General features: G+C 36.9%; 1 protein-coding gene and 1 long non-coding RNA gene across 3 annotated transcripts in view; one reads left to right on the forward strand and one right to left on the reverse strand.

Annotated features, from left to right (window-relative positions):
* Nucleotides 1-27,583, forward strand: part of ca10a (carbonic anhydrase Xa) — a 216,304-nt gene that overhangs the window by 84,621 nt on the left and 104,100 nt on the right. The gene's annotated exons all lie outside the window — the stretch shown is intronic.
* LOC141363709 (uncharacterized) lies at nt 8,403-9,437 on the reverse strand. Its single transcript, XR_012369258.1, has 3 exons — nt 9,087-9,437; nt 8,849-8,995; nt 8,403-8,738 (listed from the first exon to the last, which is right to left on the reverse strand). It is a non-coding gene; the product is annotated as an uncharacterized lncRNA (long non-coding RNA).

Here is a 27,583-nt window from a genome sequence, read left to right on the forward strand (position 1 = left end):
GAAATTAAGTTTTTTTGAGGAAAACATTCCAGGATTTTTCTCAATTTAATAGACTTTATTGGCGCTCTACAGTTTACAGTTTAAATGCAGTTTAAAATTGCAGTTTCAATGCAGCTTCAAAGTGCTCTAAATGATCTTAAACAAGGCATAAGTGTCTTATCTAGCAAAGCGATTGTCATTTTTGACACCACAGTGACGCAGCACGAGTTCCCTCGAAAGGGAACTGTAAAAATGTATCTTTAAAGTTAGCACAATGTAACCTTGCTCTCACTTGAAATGTGGCCCCACATTAAGTCCTTGAATTTGAGGGTATTGGACCTTGAAAGGTCCTTGAATTTAAAGTTAACTAAGGTGTGGGAACCCCGAATATTACATATTGTATTGGCTGCTTCTGGTAGTTGTGAGGTCTTGTCTTGACCTTCTTGTCTTTTGATTTGCTGAAATTTTATTTAAGAAAGAATCCATTCAACACTGGTATGTGCTGCACTGGACTGTAGTCCTTGATCGAAAGTTTGTTTGATGTTATAGGCCATCAAAATATGCATTTGAGTTTCTGTCAGAATGAAGTTTACATTATCAGACCTTCTAAAGCATGATAAATGAACTAATGAATAGTTAAGGGAAATTAAAATGACCTCAGAATAGAAAACCAATTAATCAAGAGCTGACATGCATCAAGGTTGTGTGCTTCCGATTGAGGGAATCACAGTTATTAAATTGTCTGTATTAATTGAATATTTGCACTGCTGTGGATGAGGTGCAATTACTTAAAGAGCTTTTAATGAATGTAATAGGTATTACAAGGGTGGATGATAATGGTATCTTCCACGATTGAAATCTTAGATCAGCAGAAGTGGAGATTTTGAAACATGAAAATATGTCATTTAAAAAATTAGTTCCCCCATGTGATTTGCTTTGGGCTATATTTAAGATAATGTAGGTCTAATTTCTGTAACAAATCAGTGAAATGTCATTTAGTGCGATGTAGCTGTAGTACATAGCATAACCTCCTTTGTAAGTTGTAGAAGAACAGGACAGAGCAATGCGCAGAAACAAACAATGATGGATACGATCTGCACACAAATTTTTATTTAGTTCAGTGAATAACATATCATTGGCGTTTCACTAGCTTTGATAGGTGACAGTGTGAGATTGGTTGATTGTTTAAACTGATGGCATCAAATCGTTCTTCTTGAACATTATGTTTGAAAAGCAAAACGACTCACACAGAGCTTGAGGAAAGGTGATCAATAAGTAAATAAACACATATTTATTTGTTGTGTTTTCTGCTTTTTATAATGAAGTTACTTTCTCTCAGAAGGCAGTTTGATCAATTTTCCCTGATGTTACAGATAAGAACAGTGTCCTGGGTTGGCCAGTCCTACAGTATACAGGTGAATTTAAGCAAGCTTGGCCAAAAATAACACGCAACATACATTGAACAAAATTGTAAAAACAACACTTTTGTTTTGCCGCCATTTTTCATGAGCTGAACTCAAGATCTAAGACGTTTTCTATGTACAAAAATATTTTCACAATACTGGTTTTCAGAACCCCCCAAAATACAATAAAACTGCAAATTTTAAAATGGCCTATTATTGCGGTCAGCCTAAGGCACACCTGTGAAATAATCATGCTTTCTGATCTTGATATCCCACATCTGTGGGGTGGATTGATTATCTTTGGAATAAGGGTGTCATGATTTCGATTTTAAATCGAAATCGATTGAAATTTAGTCACAACCTCAAACTTCGAATTAAAAAATGGGATCGTCGATGCTGCCACGCCCCCATGTCACGTCAACAAACCTCTCAGAAGTGCCTTTAAAAACATCGGTCTAGCGAAACGTGATTTATATTTTAAACATCAGGGATGTATTGCTACAACTCCTTAAAATGCATATCATAAACAGAATTACTACCTAGTGATCTGACTTTGGACAGAGCGCGGCTCTCTGCACGCATAAAATGCATAAAACTAAACAAATACGTAAGGATTACTACTTTAGTTTATGTTAAGACTTCGGATAGATATGAGAGCGCGTGCACGTGAGACAGAGAGCTTATGCTTATGACGCGCTGGTTTAATTTCAGATGCTAGGAATCCAAGACGTGCGCCTTGTGCTTGCAAGAAGAATCCTCTCTCTACAAGCCCTCTCGCGTAAAGTGAAGCCCACAAACTCCCATGCGAGGTAAAGCACGCAATGTGCATGTTAATGTGAAACTATAATAATAATAATAATAAATAATAATGGCCTATCATTTTTTGTCTTTAAAAAATGTAAAAATCGAGAATCTAATCGATTCGTAACCTTAGAATCGAAAATGTCATCGAGTCGAGGATTTGGAGAATCGTTACACCCCTACTTTGCAAAGAAGAAGTGCTCACTAACACAGATTTAAAGATTTGTGAACAATATTTCAGAGAAATAGGCCTTTTGTGTACATAGAAAAAGTCTTAGTTCTTTGACTTCTGCTTATGAAAAATGGGGGTAAAAACAATATGAGATATTTCATAATGAATAATCAAAACTTACTCCTTAGAAAAACGTTTTATACAAACTACACAGCGAGCGGCCTGACGCAAGACAAGATCAAACACATATCATTTCATAATTGGGTGTAATCTAGTTTTGTCACGTATTCCGAGTAATGTGGCCACTTACCAACCCAAAGCATGTGGAGATTTAACACATAAACCATAATAACTATACATGTTGTATGATTGAATATTAATTAAAAGACTACATCTGGATTTTTGTACCTTTTGAAATGAATATGCCAGCATAGGACTTGAGATTGAGGCAAAAAAATATGATTACATTTGTTACACCAGTAACAGGTCTTAATATAAAGACTGTAATACGTCGACAATATACAGTACTAAGTTAATAGACATATTGTTGTCTCGTATACCCACATTATTTAAAGATTTTGTATTGATATGATAACATACAGTATAAATGAACAGATTTATTCAGAAAATAAATTTTAAAAGTTTATAACAGGTAAAAAAAACATTACTGCATTTTACCAGAGTGCATATACAGTGTGCTTATTTTTTAGTGCTATCTCTGAAAAAGAAATTGCTTATCATGTTTGCAGTTTTTATCTTTTATGTCAAAACAATTTTGATACAGGTGGGACCCATTTTTAATAATCTGATCTGCCACAAACCCTCAGGCGACCATGACTATGTCAATCAGAGATAGGCTATAATATTCTGTTAAAGAGCACCTATTGTCTGATTCAAGTTTTTACATTTCCTTTGGTGTGTGTGTATATTGGTACATGTTAACGATGTGCAAAAGATACAAACCCCAAATTAAACGATGACGCGAGTTATCGTCTCCAACATAATTTTTTTTCTTGGACTACAACAAACACATGGATTCCTCCTCAGCCTGTAAGTTAACTCCTGTTAGCATTGCATTGTGAGCGAATCTTTCAAACATGGGAAAGAGCGTCACATTTCCGGCTAACGTCAGAAGTATTCAGGACAATCACAACGTACAGATTAGCTGACCAATCAGGGACACAGAGCTTTTCAAATCTGTGCGTTTCAGGATATAATAAATCTGGAGCTACAAAAATGTACGGTGTGTGGAAAATAATGTGTTTTTAATCATAAACCATGCAAACACATTGTATTATACCAAATACACAAAATAATGTTTTTTTTTTTTGCAACGAAATAGGTGCACTTTAATCTAAAATGTAGGGACGGGACAATGGTGCCATTTTTGCTATAAGCAGTTCGCTGGGATGAGGCAATTGAAACCATTTACATGCAACAAGCATGTATCACCAGATGGGAAGTTCTCCAGCACTCCTGAATCAGTATAATTACACAAAAAACACGGTGGAACTTCAAACATGGAGCCACGGGATGACATCTGTAGTCATCTGCGGGGGAGCACGCTTGTTGGAGGTGTTGTATTACATTTTCAGCGTTTCTGGATTTTATTTTGGCATTGCACCAACATGCTTGGCTGTTTTCGCTGTCCATGATTTTCAATTTCTTGCAAATGTTTGCTCTCATGCACTAAATAGTTCCTTGCTGCCAGTGGTTTATATTTCAAGAACAGACGTTATGCCAAGTCGCTCCTAGACACAAATTTTTATCCGCTTTAATGCTGCGACTATGCAGAACATGCGGCTTACAGGCATGACTGCTTCGTTTCCTTTGCAAGCCGTTTTGTCTTGGCAAACACTGGGGGAGTATCAACATAAAATGTAATATAGTTTTGTATTTAAATTTATTCTTTTTTTCAAATGCTCAAATCACTTGCAAAAAGGGACTCAGCATACCCAAGCCGTGTTTTTCATGGTGAATTTAGTAAGCCACAAAGGACACAGATGTTTTTTTGCCGAGGCTGAAATGCCTCGTGATTGTGAGAATTGATTTAGTTATGCAAATTACTTATTCAAATTAATTAGACTCAAGTTTGTGTTGGCTGAACCTGCTAAGCTGTCACAGTATACAAAAAGGTTTGCGCATGAATATCTCAAAGATCACATTTATGCCTGCCTCGCCTCGGCCTCTTGGATTTAATTTATCACCGGATCACGAGAGCTCGAAACCCTGACTCATGCACGTAGTACGTGCCCTAAGTCTGCGATCACGGTGCGTCCATCTGTGTGTATGAATCGCAATCGTAAACTAGGAGCTAAAAAGGATTAGAAAATAATTAGGAGCGTGTAGGAGTGTGATGAGCGTTTTGTAGGGTCCAGGGGTTGCGAGGCAATTTCACTGTAGCATGAGCTAAAGGAAATTGGGTCATACAGAGAGAGAAAATATAGGCAGCAGTTTCTTGTCCTCTATTCTCACATCAAAGACAGAGTGCTCCTCTACAGCAGAAGTGCGCCTTCATGTCTGTGCAGTTCGGATCCAACACCTACCAATGCGAGTTCTCGATTCAGATCTCTTCATTGTTCCATAACCTAGTGAGCTGCCTTCATAGGAAGTTCCCCTTTGTGGCCGCATACTGTACTAGCTGGAATAGGATCTCACAAGGAATTGATTTGGAGTGCCCTACATAGGCAGCAACCATATTAATATGTGCCACGATGATTGAAGATATACTTTTCATCTGATAGAAAGGATATCTCAGTATTTAGATCCTCTTTGTAGAGCTCAGTTGGTAGAGCATTGCATTAGCATCGCAAAAAGGTTGTGGGTTCAAATCCCAGAGATCATGCATACAGTGCCTGACATGTTTTCTTGTGATGGAAATCCCAGAGATCATGCATACAGTGCCTGACATGTTTTCTTGTGATGGAGCATTTTTGTATTAGACTCATAATAGATTATTTAAAAAAAATGTATTTCTGAATGGCCCGATGGTGGGATTTGCGGATTTAAAGTAAAATATTTGATGAACGTAGTACACGTGCCGAGAACATTCGGTTTATGTCATTCATTTTTGACGGAGGTGGCTTTTAGCAGCTTATGCATCTAAGCTCTTCAAATGTATATCTTGAAGTCGCTTTGATAAAAGCATCTGGGTGATTCTCGCGGAAATAGACTCATGAGGTGTCATGAATCAATTTGTTAAAAAACGTAAATGCAAAGTAAGAGTATCAAAATAAGAAGCATGCAGTCACAAACATCTCTTCATGTACTATTTTGCACATGATTTCAAATGACATCATACAAACCAATTTTTTTTCACATTTACGCGGACATTTTTCATTACCGCAATGTGTCCATGACTGGATTTTTGTTCTTTGACATGGAAATATTTATAATTAAAAAATCTAAAAAATAAAAAGCTTCAATGCATGTTATACTATAAACATTTACAGTAAAGAAACATGTGATATTTCGTGATCATTGGTAAATGTAGAAACAATAATAAGGAATATAAATGTGTCCAAGAACATTTTTCTCATCCTCCGCAACAATTTTCAAACATTGTTTAAGGAACTAACATTTAAAAAAAAATAGTTGGAAGGGACATAATTGACTGTGACACTCAAGATGGCTACCAGGTAAGCAGTTTTTATTTTTTCTCTCCAGATACAAGTGGAAATTTTGTTTGTCATAGTACCTAGACAACTTTTTAGTTCTCATTACCGAAACATGAGTTTATAAATGCATATATTTAATGTAATATTATGTTGCGGTAATGATAATTTTTCATAATGATAATCTAAAAAATGTAAATAATACTATAGGAAATATTTTTTAAATCCTCTAAAAATAATGGTTATAGTAAGTGCAAAAAATTGGCTTCAATGGCTTTTTATCTCGTCTTTTATCTCGTTTATGAGTTATCTCGTCAATTAAGAGAAAACATTTATGTTTTTATTAATATTTTTTATGTTAATCTGCAATACTGTGATTATCCACTAGATACCCATTTTATGAAAAAACTGAAGCCAAAATGTTATTTACTATGTATGTTTGATAATTGTTCTGTATCTGATCTCTAACAAAATGCCTTTACAAAAAATGCAAATATTTCAACTTTTTGCTAAAAAAAATATTTTTAAAGAAAAATACCCATATTTAAAGATGTAGCGGAGGATTTTGTCGAATTTTAGAAAAGAACCGCCTTCTCCACTTTTTAAAAAAATGCAACTCGGTATATTTGTACATTTATTTTTAGAAGAAAATTTTCCTGGAAGGCATTTTTTAAAACTTTTGTGAAAATCACAAAAAAAAAGGCTAGCAGGCAACTTTTCAAAAAATGTCTGTCAGGGAATGAGTTAAGCATCATTATAGCATTATGTAAATGTTTTTCCTGTGTTAGTAATTTCTTCATGCCTTTCCTCATTTAGCATGTGCAGATCCATGAAAAAGCGGATTAGTTCCCGCCTCCACTCAATCGCACCAACTTGGACCATAGATATGAATATGCAAATGAGTCCTTGCCTCCATCTAAATGTACCAGTTTAGAGCATAGATATATATGTACATAGATGCCACATTCCTTAGTTCCAGACACGTAGCTGTTAAGGCAGATTTCACGATGCATACGTGAGTGTTTACAGCACTAATTTTCTTCGCCGCTAATGTTAACAGGTTAGAGCATTAACACTGCAAGTGTGAGCAGTGCATGGTCGCGTTGCCAAAAGTAGAGCTGAAGCACCAATGCTGCATTCGTTTCAGTGCCGAGTCTACCATCTATACTACACTCTTAAAAAAAATGGTTCTATATCGAACCAGAAATGGTTCTATCACCCGCTTCATATATGGAACCCCTAAATGGTTCAATATAGAACCACTTTAATGGGTTCATTAAAAAGAACCCCAAATGGTTCTTTGAATCAAAGTTAGATGGTTCTATTTAGAACCATTAAAGGTTCTTTATTATTATGAGTAATTTATTATTGATAAGAAATTATAACCGATCTAGAAAATTATAAAAGTTTAATATTTATTAATTGTATTATACAGAAATATAAATCTATAAAAATTACTTAAAATCACATCTCTTTATTCTGTTTTAGACAGCAAAACTTAAGTTTACATTTAAAATGTCTCATTACATTCAACCATTTAGTTATTTAATTATTTCCATTAAGCATTTTCACTTTTTAATAAACATACATACGTTTATATATAAATAATATATATAAATAAATTGCATCTCTGTATTAAACGGCTAAACTCTTAATTACACTATACATTAAAAATTTTGTTTAAGTTATTTCCCTTACGCATAGATACTGTACAGTATATGCAGTATTAATTTTTAGTAACTTTTACATGTGTCTGAAATGATGAAAAGAAATCACGGTAACACTTTACAATAAGGTTCATTAGTTAACATTAGTTAGCTACATTAGTTAACATGAACTAATAATGAACTGCACTTATACAGCCTTTATTAATCTTTGTTAATGTTAATTTCAACAATTACTTTTACTAAAATCTTGTTAACATTAGTTAATGCACTCTGAACTAACATGAACAAGCAATTAAAGCTTAAATTTTTATTAACTAACATTAACAAAGATGAATAAATACTGTAACAAATGTATTGCTTATGGTTTGTTCAAGTTGGTTAATGCATTAACTAATGTTAACTAATGAACTTTATTGTAAAGTGTTACCGAAATCACAATGCATTTAAAGACAATTCATGAACAATCTATTAAACAGAATGACAATTTACACAAGTTGATTGTACATTTGTTTTGTACAGGTATTAAAACTTAAGCATATATTTTATAAATTAAAGTCACTGTGTGCTTAATGGCAAAAGGGTATTGAACATTGAGGAGAAAAAAAAAACGCAAACAGTTGTCACGGAGTGACTATGCGGGGCAGAACCAAAAGGAGAGTGAAGAGGTTCCGCCCGGACCGGTTTGTACAGACACCGGCACTTCAGGGTTCCCTGGGAATCCCCGCACTCGCTGAAACACGCCACAGCTGTGTGCGGGCCGTGGCGCGCGTTGGTTGGGCGAGCCACGCCTGGGAGGAGGATATAAAGAGAGAAGGTAGAAGTTACTGGAAGGGTCGATTTTCGGGATTTTAGAGTCAACTTCCGCCTTGGGCAGCACAACGAAGACCAGCCTCCGAAGAGTCCGCAGGCTCTGCTGATCCGGCGACCGCTAGGTAGCGGGCGGAAAGAGTGCGGGGCTGGTCCGGGCGAAAGGACGGCGTGGTTGTGTATAGGAAGTTACTTGTCAGAGTGAAGTTTGATCACGTTGGATATACGCTGCAGATGCCGGCTGGGTTGTTAGTCCTTCGGGTGCTGAAATACGTAGTTCTGCTACGGCTAGGAGCTGTGGAGAGAGAAGAAACACTGTTCAACAGTCAAGTAAGAACCTCTTGAAACAGAAATACACAAAGCTTTCTTAAAGTGTTGTGCTGTGTCCTTGTCGTCCGTACTCACCTTAGGAGGGTCTTGGACCCTTGTGGATGCCATCAGGGGCCGCCGCGACGGTGTGTGCCCAACCCACCCAGATACGCTCTGTAGCGGTGTTCCAGCTGGAGTCACGTGGAAACCCCTCCAACGTCCCTGGCCCCCGTAATACTCCCCCTGAGGGCGAGAAGCGAGATTTTTAGATTCCCATTCCCCACTTTAGTTTTAAATAATTTAAATAAAGTTTCTATTTCTATATTTTACTTACCTCTGGTTTGTCTGGTCATTGGGGTGCTTTGGGACCTCCTCGAGGTGGAACTAGGAGGAGCGTGATCCGCGACAGGGGCGGTCCGCTTCTCCGACCTGTGACACAGTCATTCCACAGCCTGTGATGTCAATGTCTTCCACATATTAAGTTCACATTGTCCATTATAAAGTTGATACATTCAGATTTGAAAAGATCAGGAGAGCCGTTGAACACTATGGTTGGTGTGGGACCTTTGGGTTCCTGTAAAACAAACATTTCACCTTTTAAGTGCTTTTTACCAATTAACAGAAGCCATCAAATAGACTTAAAATTATCCCATAATAACACAAATAAAGTATGACAACTAGGCAAGCGACACTCATGAACCAACAAGACTCATAATAATTGATGTAGAGCTGTATGCTATTTTATTATTTTTTTATATTCTATCAAAAAAATTGGTTTAACTTATATATTTTTGCCCGTCCAACATTTCATTAGTTGGATTTTTTACAGTGTACACTAAATATTAGTAGCCTATTTGTTGACTCTCTCTTTATTTGACCACAACCTATTGACACAAAAAGGTTTGTGAATGAGTTGTGTAGGTTTGTAAATGAGTTGTGTAGGTCTGCAATTATTGTGTAATCTTTAGTTTACTCTTCAGTCACAAAACGTGAATTATAGAACCATTTTAATAAAAATGGTTCTTTGCCTTCCAAGGGTTCTATATGGAACCCGTTTTTTGGTAAAAGGTTCTATTGGTCAAGTATAGAACCCCACGGTTCTATATAGAACCTCAAGGAACCTTTTTTTTTTAGAGTGTACTGACGATTAGGATGTGTAACATCGGTTGTTATGAAACTTAATGGTCCTATCTGTTTTACATTTACTTTATATTGTAAGATTGACACTGAACCACAGTGGCAAAGTTTTACATCCAGTGGCTCTCTGTCGGCGCTGTATTTCTCCGGGTAGCTCTTTGGCGATCCATAACAGACACGGCAGCAGCTATGGATTAACCATCAGATGTGATCTGCAGGGAAATGAAACATATGTTTGCACGTTTATGTTTGCCAACAGACTGACAAAAGAAGTGAATGACATACTTAACCAGTAGTGACAAGGGGTGGCTGATTTAAACTCTGACTCACTGGAGGGACTCGCATGTTCTCACATTGTCAAGGGCCTATATAATAAGGTCAATAAACAACCTGATTTATAAAAGAGCGAATCTCCTCAGGTTTGTATCGCAACGGTTAGCACACAATTCTAAAATCGTATGCATCTGAAGAGCCCCATTTATTTTCATTAGATTTATATTTAGATTGCTGTGATTTGTTTTCTTAACATGAGTTCATTTTCTGAACCGGTTAAATGGCTTATGATACAGCATAACAAATCATTGTTTTTCCTAAAGCCAGTGGCATATATTGAGTTTATAGTAACTTTAGATGTTCTGTGTGCAGTTTTTGACAAAAAAGCTAACTTATTTGCATAGCATCTGGGTTTTGCTTCTAATGTGTCGGGCAAGCCCTGCTGAATATATTTGCCTGGTAATGAATGTAGTGTATTTTAGAGCCATACATTCATTATATGAATACAATAATTATGCATGTATAATTGTGAGATGTATGGTTTTGATGTTCAAGTAAAATTAGCAAACAGTGAAGCAGGGTGTTGTGGGTTTGGCTTCCTACAGTTCCAGCTGAGCTTCAGGGCCCTCAGTGAAATTATCTAGCAGTGTTTTCGAATGTTAAGCCAATATTTCTAAATGAAAAATCAAATAGTGCAAATGATATGTACACCCCAGGTTTCAGAGGTTATCAGAACGGCATAAAAAGAATTAGAATGTACAAAAAATGCAAATTAGGCTGAATTAAATTGAATAGCTCAATATACATACAGTATATATTCAGTTTTGGGGCCTATGATCATTAGCTCTTATGTTTAAATTCATTTATAATAAGATATTTATCTAGACCATATGTGCATTAGTGTAAAAATCTGTTCATTTCAAAACAGTTTAAGCAATTTCTCATGGAATGATTAGGTTTGGTGAAACTTTAGGTAAAAACAGAAGGCATTATATTTACTAGATCTTAATGTAAAAACATATACAGTAGTATTGGGGTAGTATCCCCGCATGCTGCAGCTGAGCTTTTAAAATAAGTAGCAATGCTTGTTGCTAGTGGCTAGCTAAGTAGTATTGATCTCCTTAATACGCAATCTTCACTTGCAGCCGCTTGTAATAGAAATATAAACAATGCAGGTGTAAGTCTGTTAAGGTTATGGTCACTTTGTGCCTGTATATAAGAGACAAACTAGATAATTGGGATATTAAAGGGATAGTTCACCAAAAAATGAAAAGCCTGTCATCATTTACTTAACCTCAAGTTGTTTTAAACCAATATGAGTTTTTATTTTGATGAACACAAAAGAAGATATTTTGATAAATGATGGTAAGCAGACAGCTGCTGTAACAATTCACTCACATAGTAGGAAAACAAATATCATGGAAGTATTATGATAAATAATGGTAAGCACACAGTAAGGTACCCAATGAAATCCTTTTTCCTACTATGGGAATCAATGGTTAAAAATCAGCTGTGTGCTTACCATCATTTATCAAAATTTCTTCTGTTCATCAGAAAAAAGAAATTCATACATACTAAGGGTGCTTTCACATCTGTAGTTCGGTTCATTTGCTCCAGACCAAAAGCAAAAAAATGATACATTGTAACTTTTTTTTAGCAGTTTTGGTTTCTTTGCTCTGGTCTGCCCCAGTTGAAATGAATTATAATGGAGTCATGTGATAACATCCACATCACTCATTGGCCACATGTCTTTGTACGTATTTCCTAAACTGCGGGAAATTCCAAATTCCCAGACGTAAACAAAACGGAGGAAGATACAGCAGACACCATGGACAGACGACTGCGTGCTGTAATTATGTCCGTGGTTGTTATATACTACATAGTTTGTATACAGCCCTCTAGGCAAACTATTCATTTCCAGAATGAAGTGCGGATGAAGCTTGAAAACAAAGTTTTAATGCACTGCAAACAGCGAAGCCACCAAATTTCCGAGGTTCCGCACCTCCTCGCAACTCCAGGTATGTCCGTGACCTGTCATTGTGCTAATATTGCTAATAGAAACTGTCAACAAACACTTCCTCATCCCATAATGCACTGCACAGCTGACTACGGCATCTGGTTTAGTCTAAATATGGGCAGTACTTTTGCAGTTAGGTCGGTTCGATCTCAGATCGCGTTCTCACCACAAACAAAGCGCTCCAGAGTTCGTTTGAAATCATACCGAGACCACGTCTTCAAGGAGGTCTCGGTCCACTTGTGTGGTCCACTTTTGCTGCATTCTCACCTGCCCAAACAAACCGCACCAAGTGAGCTATTGAACTCTAGTACGATTCGGCCGAACTACATAAGGCAGGTGTGAAAGCACCCTAAGAACAACAGGAGAATGAGAAAACAATGACAGAATTTTATTTTTTTAGTGAACTTTCCATTTAAGGGAAAGCAGAACAATATGTAAAGCATCTCTGTTGTGAAGTTAGCTTGCTGAATTATATTAAGGAAACACTTTTACTATTTTTGATTGACACATGGCAGTTCTCTGGGCAGTTTTTAATAAAGCCCCATTTACACCGCCAGTGACTAGCAATAGCAGAGAAACATGATCTTATTTATTTAAATAAAAACTTTGCTACTTCCGGTGACATGAGAGATAACGGCTGATGGCCAGCCATGCGTGATAGTTAACTTTATGCAAATGAGCAGCCACTTTAGGGGTGACTTGTGGGAGTAAAGTAAGCGGAGTCACGTCATTCATCTCTTGTCAGTGGGCAGCAGCAGTAATGTTTACAACTGCTGCTGTGATTAACCAGAATTAGAGATGTCTTCAAACAACTATAGAAACAGACAGGTGACACACAGCGACAAGTCTGATTAATAATGTATAAAGGCCTGATAAATGTAAAGAGAAGCTAAATTCTGAACAAACAGTACAGTGTTTATACTGTACACTACGTATTAGCTCTACTGTGTGATTTATAGTGGAAATGTATGATATACACATTTAGCCTTGGAAGTGTAGATACTATTTGATGCTATCCATGACAGAAAAGTAATATGTATTTCCACTATTAAACTGAATGGAATGGAGCATCTCTATGATCGGGTTTTGTGCCAGGTGGCACTTTAAATTTTATTCATGAGAATCTTACAAATATGCGTTATTTCCTTTGGAGTGTGACAAAAGCCAATGTATGTTCATTCAAGAAAAAAATTATTCATCTTTATTCAAGTGGTGGACCACTTCAACAGTAAAACAAAAATTATAGACTAGCTAAATTCTCAAGTACAGCCAGACCACCAACTACTTCAGAGTGGAGAAATTATCCTTAGATTAAGTTTGGAAATAACATGGCCGCTACCTTTAGGCAGTAAATAAAACTGAGAACTCAATGAGAGCACTGATGTGCAGTAACTGCACTTTATAGCACAAAATTATAGTTAAAGAGCCCCTATATTTTCTTTTTCATGATTTCACTTTTCTTTTGGTGTGTAAATGTGTGTTAGTACATGTTAAAGATATGCAAAGTTAAAAATCACAAAGTTATCATCTCGTACTGAAATTTCTTTTTTTGAACTACAACAAACGTAAGGAATGTAGGCAACAGTTTACTTCCACAGTTGATTGACGTGGATTTGAGGGTCATTATCATAATTCCGCCCACTACTGACTCACAGCCTGTAATGCTGCGTTCACACCAGTCGCGGTAGAGGCGTCAAGCGCGAGTGATTTCAATGTTTAGTCAATGTGAAGACGCATTAATGCGCGTGTGAAGGTCTCGTGGCACGAATGAGGCGTTTAGCGCGGCGCGGTAGACGCAATTCTGCCTCATTTACGCATCTAGTTTGCGCACTTTGAGAGTTGCCGTGGCAAACGCACAAGTTGAAAAATGTTAACTTTAGCGGAAAAACGTGCCGCGTTAACCAATCAGGAGCTTACTCTAGTAGTGACATGATTACAGGAAGCGAGCGGAGTCGCAGAAGCCACTCCCATGACGCAAATTTCCAAGTGAATGTCTCTGACTAGATTTTCATGTGCGAATGAAGCAAGTAACCTCAAACTGTTCAACCGGCAAACTATGGGCAGTACATGCGAATTCGACACCTCAAATGCGACTGGTGTGAAACCACGGTAAGAAACCTATGTTTTCAAATTCAAAGAATTGACTGTTTAAACACAAGTTTTACCCAGTGTAGAGTAACGCTTGTTGTTTGTCTTTCTATGATCAAAAATGCAGACATGGTTTAATGTTTTAGTATCCTTATCTTACCAATCTTATCAATCTTATATTGATAAGGTAGTAAAGACTATATTATCTGCTGTTGGGAACTGATCTTTCAAATATGGTAGGAGCGTCACATTTCTGGAACATGCTTGTATTCGGTCAATCACAACGCACTGGATAGCTTTTCAGAACGATAAGCTTTGTAGAAATCAACGCCTTTCAAAAAGGCGAGGCATAGAGGAGCAACAATAATGGTTTGCCGAAAATCATGTGTAAAATACATTGCATTTCACCAAATACGCAAAATAATGTTCTTTTTTTGTAGCATTTCCTTTGTGTTTGAGATAAAATTATCACCCTACATATTGTCTTTCTTTTTGCATTGTATGCAATTAGCAACCCATATCACACCGGCAATTCCCAAAAAGATATCAGCTTTTTATTTTCTAACAGTTTTGTCACACTTGCACACCACATAGCAAAAATGAATGTGGAGGAAATTAAAATGAATCCATTTTAACAAGTTACAGAAGAACATTGCACTGTTGTTCTTATCTTTTATATATATATATGTGGTAATTTACTTTTAATTAATGAGAATGTTGAACCATTTCAATGAGATTCTTTACAATTGCTTAGTTTTTTTAGTCAAATTAAGGTTATTCAGTTCATTCATCTCCCATATTCACTTTCTCCCTTTTATCGCTTGCAAACGTGTTCTACCTTTTAATATTGCTTCATTTTTTTCCCATCCATTTACAGAGTTGGCTCTGAAAAAGGATTGAAATGTCTTGCTCAGAGGCTCTTAAAATTCTATTTCAGATGCCCATCTCTCTTACCTTAATGTCTGAGAATGAAGCCGTAACAGAGGAAGGGCTTTTCATCCATTATGACATATCCTCACGTTGAAATGTTAGTCATATCAATCGTTCTTCTCACCTTCACACGCGACTCTCCAACTTTCTCCCCGTGTCAGTTTTCTATAAGATATTTTTTTCAACAGTCAGGGAAGTTTTGCACCAATGTCTGGAATGGCCTTTTAATGTGCCAATGTTGTATACTTCGACGGTGCATTTATTAAAAATCATCAAAGGATTCGCTTTTACAACTTTAGTTTAAATAAATAATTGATGTTTGCAAATGGAAGAAAAAGACAAGTATTAAAAGAAAATTTCAATTTCTGTATGAAAGAATAGCAATGGGACCTTCAAAGAAGCTCCTGTGATTTTTAAATTATCGATTCTGACCCGACACTTGGTCTAATAGAAGGCAAACGAGAACGCGACAGATATTTGTATATACGAAATCCAGCCATTAAGGCCCGGAGAGCCTGTTTAAATGTTTTTTCCACACTTTCATTCTCTCTGCCCTCTACGGTGCTCTTATATTTTAGATGGCACAAGGTGGGGAGGCGTATTGATCTTGAGAAGCATCAAGAGAGCATTTTCTCTTTCAAAAACAATTAGTAGACACCTTTCTGGAGGCCTCAAGCTAAGGAGTCAAAGGCGTAGACGTGTATCGGGAGAGATGCATAACCTTGCATTGAAGCCGGACTTACCATGACATTTTTAGGTAAACTTCCAACTCGTGTGATGAAACAGCTCTGCTCCCGGGTTCCATAACTGCGAGACTTTCATGCATATCCCCTGTTCCTCTGTGCCAAAAGATCAATGCGGACCTTGATGAAGGTGTACTCAATGGATTTTTTTGCTTTCGTCTTCATCAAAGAATTCATCTTTCTCTGTGTAATGATGCTTAACCTAAAGTTCTTATCTTTGCTACCTTAATTTCTGTCTGGCCATTACAGACAGGCAGTTACTTAATAAAATGCAAATGGATGAAGAGAGGAATATAAATCATCTCCCCTTTTGTTCCATGTGGAATGATTATTATGCCTTCCTCATCATTATCATGGTGTGCACACTGGAAAAATCCATTTGAATGGAATATTGTCTCTGCTTCGGTTGAACCTGTGAAGTTATTTTTTTAAGTTCTAAGAAGAGCTGTGTACACTGTAAAAATATAGCTCCATTTTTACTAGTTCCCAAATGGTAAGTTACACACTATGGGCGATAAGGAACGATTTAGACAGTGTAAATATGCTATCGGTTAGTGTGCGTGAAGGGTGATATCAGTGTCCTCCAAGCGGTAGCACTGCACATACACACAATGTTCTCCAGTCCAAAGACACAATAGCACAGAGATCATGCACAAATCTGTGCTGAAAACATATCCGACCTGTTTAGAGTTGTTAAATGTATTATAAAATACAGTGATGTGAAAGAGATCAAATTATGCAAAGAGTTAGACATCCTCAACATTATAAACAGCACTGATGGGTAGATGAGGAGACAAGCAATGCTGCCAAGCACCAACATAAATTACACATCATTGTTATTATAAATCTAAACCGGAATGTATTAGAATTTTTATGCAATTATGTCTCTCATAAGCTGTTAGATGTAGCTTTGCTGGGCTGTGATATAAACAAAATGCTATTGGTTATTTTAAGGAAGGGAAGGAGCTACTTAATATTAAATAATAAAAACTTAAAAAAAAACTTTCACCTTTTATATGTTGTTGTAAGAGTCATCTTATGCAAAAATAAATGGGTTTTTACATTTTTGACATTTTAGTAAGTTTTTATGGAAATGTTGTAATATTACAACATTGGGCCTATAGGGTAGCAGAATTTCAGTGATTTCACTCAATTGTCTCAATCTCAATTATTTATTATAAAAATATGCTCAGCTTGTATTTACAAAACCAGAAAACTAAAAGAAAACTGGTATTTACTGTGTTTAGCTGTGTTTACAGATATGTTCAACGATAATAATCCCATTTTGTTGTTTATGAAAACTCCTTTCTTTTGGAAATTGTGCTCATTGGTGTTATCTGTCAGAGCCGTAATCATGTCTTCTGACACAAACCTTCAGAGGTACTCCAGTGGTATATGCATCATTCGTGATTGTCAATAACATAAATATCAGTATTGAGACTGATTAAATTCTTTTTCATACAGTAACACCTGTCATGGGACAAGGTTTGTTCTTGAATGGTTTTGTTTTGTTGGCGTCATGTCCACATAAGCAGACAATTTATTATTATGAGTTTATTATTTTTCCTTTTTTAGTTCAGAGGCATCGCCACATTTCTCCTGATAAGTCATATCCGAGTCCCACCTCAAAGTCACTTTTCCCAAATTTAGATGATATAAATGACATCATACACATTGTAGATTAGACAGTCCTTTCTGGTAGCATTCTAAAATTTAAAACACACTGATTATTTTCATGTTTATTAATCTTGATGCAAATCAATTTCAATCACACTTATACATTTCAAAGTATTCGACCATTCCACAGAACTCACACAATACTGTCTGGCGAGCTTATTGTCCTCTATTTACTGTATAAAGCTACCTGTAACCCCCATCCCATACCTTGCCCTCATGCAGCAAACAGATATTTGGGCAAACAAAGCCCAGACAAGATAACAGGACCAGCTAAGTATATTTTTTAAATAATAAGATATAGATATCTTTAAATATTGCTACATAAATACTTTTAAATTCTCAAAAATATAATTAATTTCCTAAAAACTTATTTAATAACTTTAAAACTTTGATTAAAACTCAATATAGTATTGAGACTGCTAAATTATATTTTGTTGCCACCAAAAAATGATTAAAAAGTAGATTTTTAACAGATTAGAAGGACAGTTAATTCATGTAATGTACAATGTGCACAGGTAAATTTAGCTAATTTACAATATTTAAATTACAACATTGACATAACAAGCTCAAAATCTTATATAATTAAAACATTCATCTGTTTCTTAAAATCTACATGAACTGGACACAAAACTAATTACAGAAAAAAAATATTTTAGGCATTTTTTCTTACGTGATTGTTGCTTTATTTAGTCCAGTAAAAATTGTCATATTCTTCAAGGCAGGTTTGCAGGTTTTGTAAGTTCACGGCAAGGAAAACAAACCGATTTACAAAGTCTGCCATTTAAAAGCATTGTAGGGTTAAACAATAGGACGTTTTAGTTGTGTAAATGTGGTTTTAAAGAGAAAAAAACATGTACAGGTATATTTTATTGGACCTTAATCTGATGTTGTAATATTACAACCGAGGGTTTTACAGGGTTAAGTCAACAGATCGAAAAAGGCTACACACTTCAAAGCACTTCAGTGGAACTTCAAAAGTTTGATACAGTCATTTTATTTCGCTTCCAGAATGCATACATATTTGCCGTTTTGGGGGGGTAGATATATTTTAGATAAACACATGTTGCCTGACAATATTGTAAGAAGCTTTTATATTTTAGTTGTCATAATGCATTCAAATGTCACATCTATAACACTAAAATTGCCTTTTTGGTTTCAGAAGTCCACCTCATGCCTCAAACACAAAAAAATCTAAGAACAAAATTACCTGGAACTCAAGGAAACTCATGCTGGGTGAACAGCCGGTTAAGTGTTCCCCAAAGGCTTTATATTCCACTGCTGTCTGTCAGGCATCACCGTGATTCAGTTTTCTGTTAATAATCCCATCTCATACTGATATCAAAACCACAGACCCCTTCCTGGCAGCATAACATGAACCGTAATATAACATATACACCAATATCAATGGTGGGCTATATTGATTATATTGCATTAAGAACTTATATAACCTCAAGCTCATTTAAAATGTTTGTTTTTTCCTGGTAGGTTCTTTATATCTTCTTTATGTTTACTGTTACTGAAATGCTACTGTTGCAGGTCTTTCTTGTGCATTTGTAGTTTAATATTTAAAGCTTTGGGCTGGTAATCCAAAGGTCGGTGGTTTAAATACCAGAAACGGTGAGATGTCCTTGGCCCAATATCAAAGTACTGCTGACTTCTGGACATCTTCAGCTCCTGATCGAGGCATTTAACCTCAGGTCGCTCCAGGTGCACACTGCCACATTAGATTAAAATGTCAGCTAAATGATGAATAAATGATTATTTAACCAAAATGCAATTAACATTGCATCATTTGGCTGTGCACATTTAATGCAGCCATGTGTTGATCGATGTTTTGACGGTTCTTGGAAATCAAATGCTGGGAGTTGACAGGTTTAAGACCCCACTAATATAGATCAATCATATTGCAATAACACATTATATGATGCTTATAGGGGGTCAATTAATGAGTAATACGCATTAATGAGGGAAGAATTTTGTGTAAAGAAATTCTGAAACGCTTCTAAATAATGAATAAAGCTTTAAAGCACTGTTGCCAAGGGCAAAGTGTATGTAACATGGGCTTTTATATACCCAATATTTACAACCTATTAGAGCAGTCTTTTTGATTTCGCAGTTGCATTTCATCAACAAATGACGTCAGCACAGTGTATTGAAACTCCTGTAAGTGTTTTCTTTATGAAAGCGCCTAAATCCTTTTAATGATTTAGTAACTGAAAAAACTAAATGCTTCCATGTATTAAAAAAGCATAGGAGAACATTGGTCTTCTAAAATGTATACTAGATCAGGGGTGGGCATTTCTGGTCCTGGAGGGCCACTGTCCTGCAAAGTTTAGCTCCAACCCTAATCAAACACACATGAAAACCATGCATAAAAGGCTGCAGGATTACTTATAAATGACATTCAGGTGATCGATTAGGGTTGGACTTAAATTTTGAAGGATAGTGGCCCTCCAGGACCAGGAATGCCCACCCCTGCACTAGACATAGTGTATAGTGCACCGTATATAGTGCATCATTTGGGATGTGCCTTCCAGTATGTTTTACAGGTACCTTGTATGTGCCATGTGCTGGGATTGGATGACCCAGACAGATTATTACAGGAATATAAGCGCTTACCTGACGTGAGATAATATCATTTGCCCTTTACGCTTTACTTGCTATGCACGGTGCTATCAAACATTGTCAATGCCCACACAGTCCTCTTAGCTGAGCTCTGTCAACTAACCTGTTGGATTGTAGCCTTTAGTTTTGTGTTTTTAAATCAGTGATGTGCAGTAAGGCCCTTTAAAGACTTCAGTGAAGGTTTGACAGAAACTTTTTATTAAAAAATATTCTTGCCCCCATTTTATGAAAAATAAATAAATAAACCGAGTAGTATACAGCCTCAAATTATAAAAGACTACCTCAGATGTCTTTGAGTTGTCTTTGTAATGGTCCTTTATGGCAAGTTGCCCTTCAGATGATATTTAAAGGATTATGTTGTATTAGCAAAGTGACAGAAAATCATTTGTAGATAAAATGCACTACAGAGTTCTTACGAAACCTGTTTATGAAGAGACACGTGTTGAAATATCTTCTTAGCTGGTAATCATACACCTGCAAAGTAAACTATTTACATGCTGAAAACCTATATTATAAAACGGCTCGTTCTGGTTCTTCATTCTGATTGGTTGAAACGCGTTTTAAGCCGTGATAAAATACCCCGGTAAACCCACGGTTCGCGTCGTGCCTAACAAGGCCCCTTAGCTGTTATAAAATGCACTGGTAACCCACTGCTTCTTGGGGTTTATTGCTTTATTGTAGAGTAGTGGCCAATACGTTTTTTTTTTTCAATTAAACCATTAAGATATGAGGTGCATGGTACAAAACATAATAAGACAAAATACTAAAATAATTTGACCAAATGGAAACCACAGCATATTAGGGAATCTGGGGCCGGATTCACAAAACATTCTTAAGAAGAAAAATCTTCTTAACTGCCATTTTATCTTAAATTCAAGCTTAAGAAAAAAGCTAAGAATATTTTGTATTCTTAAAAAAAGCTTCTTAAGGGCTCAGTCACACCAAAAGCGTTTATGGCAGTTGCAGGCGCCTTTTTTGAATGATATTCTATGGGCAGGGCGCGTTTGCGCGCTGTTTATGCGCGCCGAGCGCCTTGCGGTTTTCTGCCGCCTGCCGCGCACGCGTTTTTGAAGGAGCGCTGAGAGCGGAGGAGCGCCTGACGTCATTCGCGTCTTCCATTGTCCAATCGAATGAGGGGAGAGGCGGGCCTTACGTTGTGGCGAGGGAAGTTTACAGTTGCTTTGAAGAACCGGACTCCACTCGCTCACTCTCTCCTGCGTGTTTGTGCTCCTCTTATCCTCAAACAAGGTCAGAGCAAGCGCCCTCTTTTTAAAGTTTCTGCTAATATGACAGTTAACAGCAAAAGAGCGCTCACGCTTTAATATTTGATTGACAAGACAGCTGACTCGGTGGTTGCTTAGCAATATGAAAAGCCGCGCTGCACTGCTCTTTTTTAAAAAAGGCAGTGCGTCGCGCCTTGCGTTTGCAAGCGTTTAAAGCACTTTTGGTGTGACTGAGCCCTAAGAAAGTTCTTATTTTTTTCCTTAAGTATGTTCTTAAGAAAAAACTTAAAGGATAATTCCGGTATTTAACACTTTGAGTCTCATTTCTGGTTTGTTTTGGATGAACTACAGTGATGGACACAGAAATTTTGACAATAGGTCGTGTCTTGAGTTTTTGACTCGTTTAGAAGCGTCTCTTGCCTGCTTCAGAATGGAAGCCAATGGCCATGCACAAACATGTCACCAAAACAACACTCAACGCTCACCCCCAAAACCGCGCCACTCACCGAGTGGCCCGCGGCGCTCGTTGATGACCAAAAACAAGTTGTGTAGCGAAATACAGTTTCTGTCGTGTTTTATTTGGCATTTTGTAAAATTCCATTGACTTCTCTGGAAGACTCATTGCTCGCTGATATATCACTCCGCCGCCGGAAAAGGAAAAGGGACTGTTTACATGTGGTTGTTGTTTTTTCGCTTGGTTTCTCTCAGAATAAATTTTTCCCATATTTGTAGGGCTGGACCAGAATATTCGAATATTCGTTCCGTATTTCAGTTTTGGGATTCGAATATATATATAAATATTTTACAGCGTTAATGCAGAGCTTTTGCCAAGCAGGAAGTGCGCTTCACGCTCCCGCTCTATAGGTGGCGCAGAGAGACCAACATCCATAGCCAACAGCCACCAAACACACACCAGTGGAAGAGATCGCCTCAAACGGAAAACGCGCTTCCTGCTTTGACATTCACGCTAATAATGTTGTAAATAACATTCAGTTTCTTGCAAAAACTGATTGATTTGCTTCACAAGATGTCAATATGTCACACGGAGTTATGGGGGATTACTGTTGTATTGGATATATATGCTTTAGCTCTTAAAGTGTACGGATCGGTTGACTTGCATGACGGAGCACTGGGGTTTCTGCAAAATATCTTCTTTATTGTTCTGCCGATGAAAAAAACATATTGGATGGTGTAAGTGTTATAAATAAACTTGATATTGAAAGTATGCTACCGTTTTATTACAGTTTGTTGGACTATGTTCATTCATGCTTCAGACTCAAATATAGAGCGGAAGTATATACGGGGTTGTGAGGTATCTGAAAAAATAGTTCCACTATAGCAAATAACAAGGATTGAAATCATACATTGCGCCAATATATTTGTTTTTAATCATCAACGAACACCATGAACCACTCGGTGAGTAGTACAGTTTTGAAAATGAACGTTAAGTGTTGTTTTAATGACATTTTGTGCATGGCCATTGACTTCCATTCTGAAGCAGTCAAGAGACGCTTCTAAATGAGTCGAAAAGTCAAGACACGACCTATTGTCAAAATTTCTGTGTCCATCACTGTAGTTCATCCAAAACAAACCAGAAATGAGACTCAAAGTGTTAAATACCGGAATTATCCTTTAAGAAGAATTCCAATTCTTGAAAGATAAACTGTCTTAAATAACATCTTGAAGTTAGGATAACCTTACAGTAGTCTTAAATCTCAAAATGTAAGATGTTTTATAAGTTAATGTGACTGTTTTAAATGTGACATGTTGTATTTTGTAGTCTGAAATGGCAATTTAATCGGTTTACTTCACATAGATTAGTTTAAAGAGGAATTTCACACTCATATAATGAAGTTTAATGGCTTACTCAGTAATATGTCATGAAACACAAATAAGTATTAGTGATAATATTAGCAAACATTTAACTTCCTCCGTAATAGCCTACATTCATTGTGAAATTACTTTTACTGGTAAAAGTCGCTCTACGCGGGAGGCGAACCGGTAATCGCTCCGTTATGCGAGTCGAGGGCTCCGAAACCACAGGCACACTTCACCCTCCACGTCCATCTCTTGACGGGTCGCGGGAGACAAAGCCGTAGGCACGGAGAGAGAAGCACGCACACCCAGAGCGCTCAACCCGCATGACGGACCGATTGGGACATTATGGAATTATATTTACGCACCGCCTTAATACTAGCTGGCCTCTGTTACAACAGCGAATAACATCCTGTAGTAGTCTAAATGCATCACTCGTTTGTATCGCGTTAATGATCGCAAGGTAGTCAAAAGATTAATGGATAAGTGTATTGTTACCTCATTAATTCATTTAAAAGCTTGTCATTTTATTCTTTAAGACACACATTTAAGATATTCTTAAGAAAAAAATTAGAACTTCTTAAGAAATGTTTGAGAATTGCACTTAGGAACATTCTTACGCACTTCTTATAGTTTATCTTAAGAACTTTCTTATTTTTTGTCTTAAGATTGTTTTTTGAATTCGGCCCCTGGGTTTTATTTAAATATACAAAAATAAATGCATAGTAAAAATAGGTCACAGGTAATTAAGCATACAATAACTACAATTCTACCTGGTATTAATATTTATTCATTTTCTTTTGTGGTATTTCTGTAGTCGCTGAGCTTTAGTTTATACTACAAAATCACCAATGCAACATGCAACCATTTTTTAATGCATTTTTATGTTTATACAAAGAGTAAAGATGTCACTTGTTTAAAGTTGGACATCACTTTTGGCCACTACTGTACAACAAAATAATTTTGCTTTAGCTGGTTATTTCAGCGGGGATAATGGTATTGTGTTTCATTATTTATATACATCAAGTTCAAAGCATTGAGCAATCGAGCATTTTATAATTGGAAGTCAGATATACAATATCTATTACACTTTCTATTATAGCATTAATCTTATATATGGAACCTGCGCAAACATGGCATTGCTAGAGAGTAAGGAAAAACTCCAGGTGGCAAAACAAAACCTGGACATTCATCATGCCGCACAGTTGTTTAGATGCAACTTCAAAGGTCTTATTGCATGCCAAACACAATGCTATCTGTTAGGTTGGGTACCACAGGGGATCCAGGGGAGGGCAGTTATTTTGTACGCTCTGACAGCTGAGGTAAATGACTCCATTACTGCGTCTAACACCAGGTGTACACAGAGGAGCAACAGAATGGCCCTCGGTTCCTCAACACAGTCTGGTTTTGCTGACACTCCATCTACATAGCTCTTACAAATCAGGTTTTCGTATTCCTTCTCTTGTGCCTGACACTGTGTCCTAACCCGGTATGACGTCACATGTCCATTTGCTAAAGTTGAAACATTTCGATCTATGTCATTCTTCATTCTTCTTTTTGTGTTATTCTTTTACACTAAACGCCTTGTTCGCGTTGTGAGCCCTCCAGACGCGCATCAACGCGTCTTTACATTGACTTAACATTGAAATCACTCCTGCTTGACGCCTCTACCGCGGCTGGTGTTAACGTAGCACAAGAGCGCTGAACACGTGTTTAATACGCAGTTATGTACACTATCAGAAAAAGGGTACAAAACTGTACCCTTTTCTGTTGCTGGGTGTTAACCCAAGGTCCTGTTTTGTACTTTTACAGGTATACTAAACATAATACAATGTTGTATCTTTAAAGGTACCGTTAACTGTTTTGTGCCCCTAAAATTTAATGGGGACAAAATTGTGCACAATTTTTGAAAAACGCTTTGGAAAAGAGAGTCAGGCTGAGTACCAAAACACACTTTTAGCCAATCAGCAGTAAGGTGCGTGTCTACTAACCGACATCGTTGCCTGGGTTGCGTATGGGTGGGTCTATCAAAAAAGGTCCAGATTCTATTGGGGTAGGGGCGTGTTTGATTAGGTGATTTCAAATGTCAACATTGGCTTTCAGAAATCATTCACCCCGCCTTTAAGGTACACAAAAGGTCCTTAGGGTATAATATGGTATCCCAAATGCATTTCAATTTGTTGTAAAGAGCTGCATTTATCACCAATAAGATTTAGTTATAGGATGGACTACATCAATAAAATCCAAGGGGGTGACAGAACAGCTCAATTCTCACTTTTGGCTGTTGCCAAAGGTTTATAATTAAGGAGCTCAGATGCAAAACAAGGTTTTAACCTTTAAAAAAGGTCCTTATATGTACCATTTAGTACCATTTATATGTATCTTTAAACTACCAATATGTGCATTTAAAGTTCCAATATGCACTATTTGTGTACAAAGGTGTACCTTTTTGAAAGGGCACTGTCCTAGTGACAACTTTTGTACATTTATTTCTGAGAGTAAGGTGCGTTTGACATGTTTTTTGTAAATGAGCATTTTTATCAGACTCTTAATGGATTCTTCAAACAAACCGGTATTTCTAAGTGGCCTGAGACTGGGATTAAGCTGATTTGAAGGAAAAGTATTTTATGAACATATAATGTGCCGAGAGCATTTGGTTAATGTCATTATTTAATGTTTGATAGAGGTGGCGTTTAGCGGCTTTTGCATCTGAGCTCCTGTAATTGTAGCTTTGTGTGCAAACATTTGTTTGCATTTATTGTCCAAATGGTTAAATTACATGTCTTTGTGTTTCTTTATGTGCACATTGTGTATATATTCACAGTGCCTAAGTATATTTTTTATAATGTGCAATAACTATTTTTCTGTCTCATCCAATCACATTTCATCATTAGATATTTGTTTTGCATAACTTCCCATGAAAAAGTTTTAGTCAAATCTCATCGAACCTCCCCCCATGGTTTGTTTTACCTCGGCTGTCAGGAATTTAAGTAAATTGACAACAACAATTTCAATCTAATCTGTTTGCTTTACATAACACCACAACTGCAGGGTGCCCCGTATCCCTGATGAATATTCCAGAGGCTGCACTGTCCCGCTATGAGACGCAGCGAGGGGAGTCGGTGTTGTATATCCACCGTGACCTTTGTCTGTCTGCGCCTGCTGCGGTTAGACTTGTGTTAGAATGAAGCCTGACGCCACCTCCTCTGGGGCAGAGACTCGCTCCTGGGGATGGGGTGAAAACAGGGTTTAAAGGCCACAAACCCTCGTAGAGTTTTCCGTCTGCCTTTCGCTGATGTTTATCGATGACTTATTACCAAATCAGCATATTCAGCATTTAACATAATCTGCGCTGTCATTTAGCATCCTGAGATGTGTCAGTCTGTCTGTGAGAACAGAGATCTGTTTAAGCCTTTAAGATGTACAAGGGCAGAGGGCATTGAAGAACGAATCACACCAGCAGTCAATCCATCAACCAATCAGAGCCTTGCGTAATGACATTCCAGCTTGAACAGATTATTTCTGTAAAAACTGGAATGAGGCACACTTTATTACTTCGTTTCAAGCCTAATCTTGACATTTAACCTCACTTCTGAATATAATAATGAAATAATTAAAACACTCAGGGCCTGTTTAGTGTCAGCATAGAATGTAATAAAAACTCAACGTAGCGTTTCTCATGAGGGTTTACAGTATTTATGGAATTTTAAGGAATTGACGTCCTCCTTACTTTGCTTTCTTGTATACTTCTTGTTTTAAGGCCCTGTATTTCTCCACAGTGTGCAACTCCACATTTGTCATACTTATTAAAAATCCTTGGTAGGACTGTGTTGTTGAAGCTGGCCTATCCATTTCTCTCACACTTCAGAGGAGATTAAAAGATTTATACCATATCAGGACCTGAGAGGACCGCAGTTATTTTCACTTACAGCATTCAAGAGTATCGTCCGACACGTCAGGTTGAAAAATGAATCGTGTGTGCCTTTTCGATATGTCAAAGGTACTTAGCAAATGGTGTCCATGGGCCATAAAATAAAATGAATGAATAAAGACCAACAACAATACAAATGTATAGCATGCAATGAATTAAATAAGATTTATGGAAGAAATTAATAGTAATTTAAAGCAATACTTCAGCCAAATATCTAAATTACTCGCTAGTGATGTACTCACTAGTGATGGGTGGGTTGTCTCACCCCAACGGGTCGGGTTGGGGTGGATAAAAATGATTTGCGAGGCGGGTCATTAAAAACGTCAAAAAATTTATGTTGCCTGCTTATAGACTATATTAAATATTAGGGAA

The sequence above is a fragment of the Misgurnus anguillicaudatus genome, chromosome 4 (genome assembly GCF_027580225.2).
Source record: "Misgurnus anguillicaudatus chromosome 4, ASM2758022v2, whole genome shotgun sequence".
NCBI lineage: Eukaryota > Metazoa > Chordata > Actinopteri > Cypriniformes > Cobitidae > Misgurnus > Misgurnus anguillicaudatus.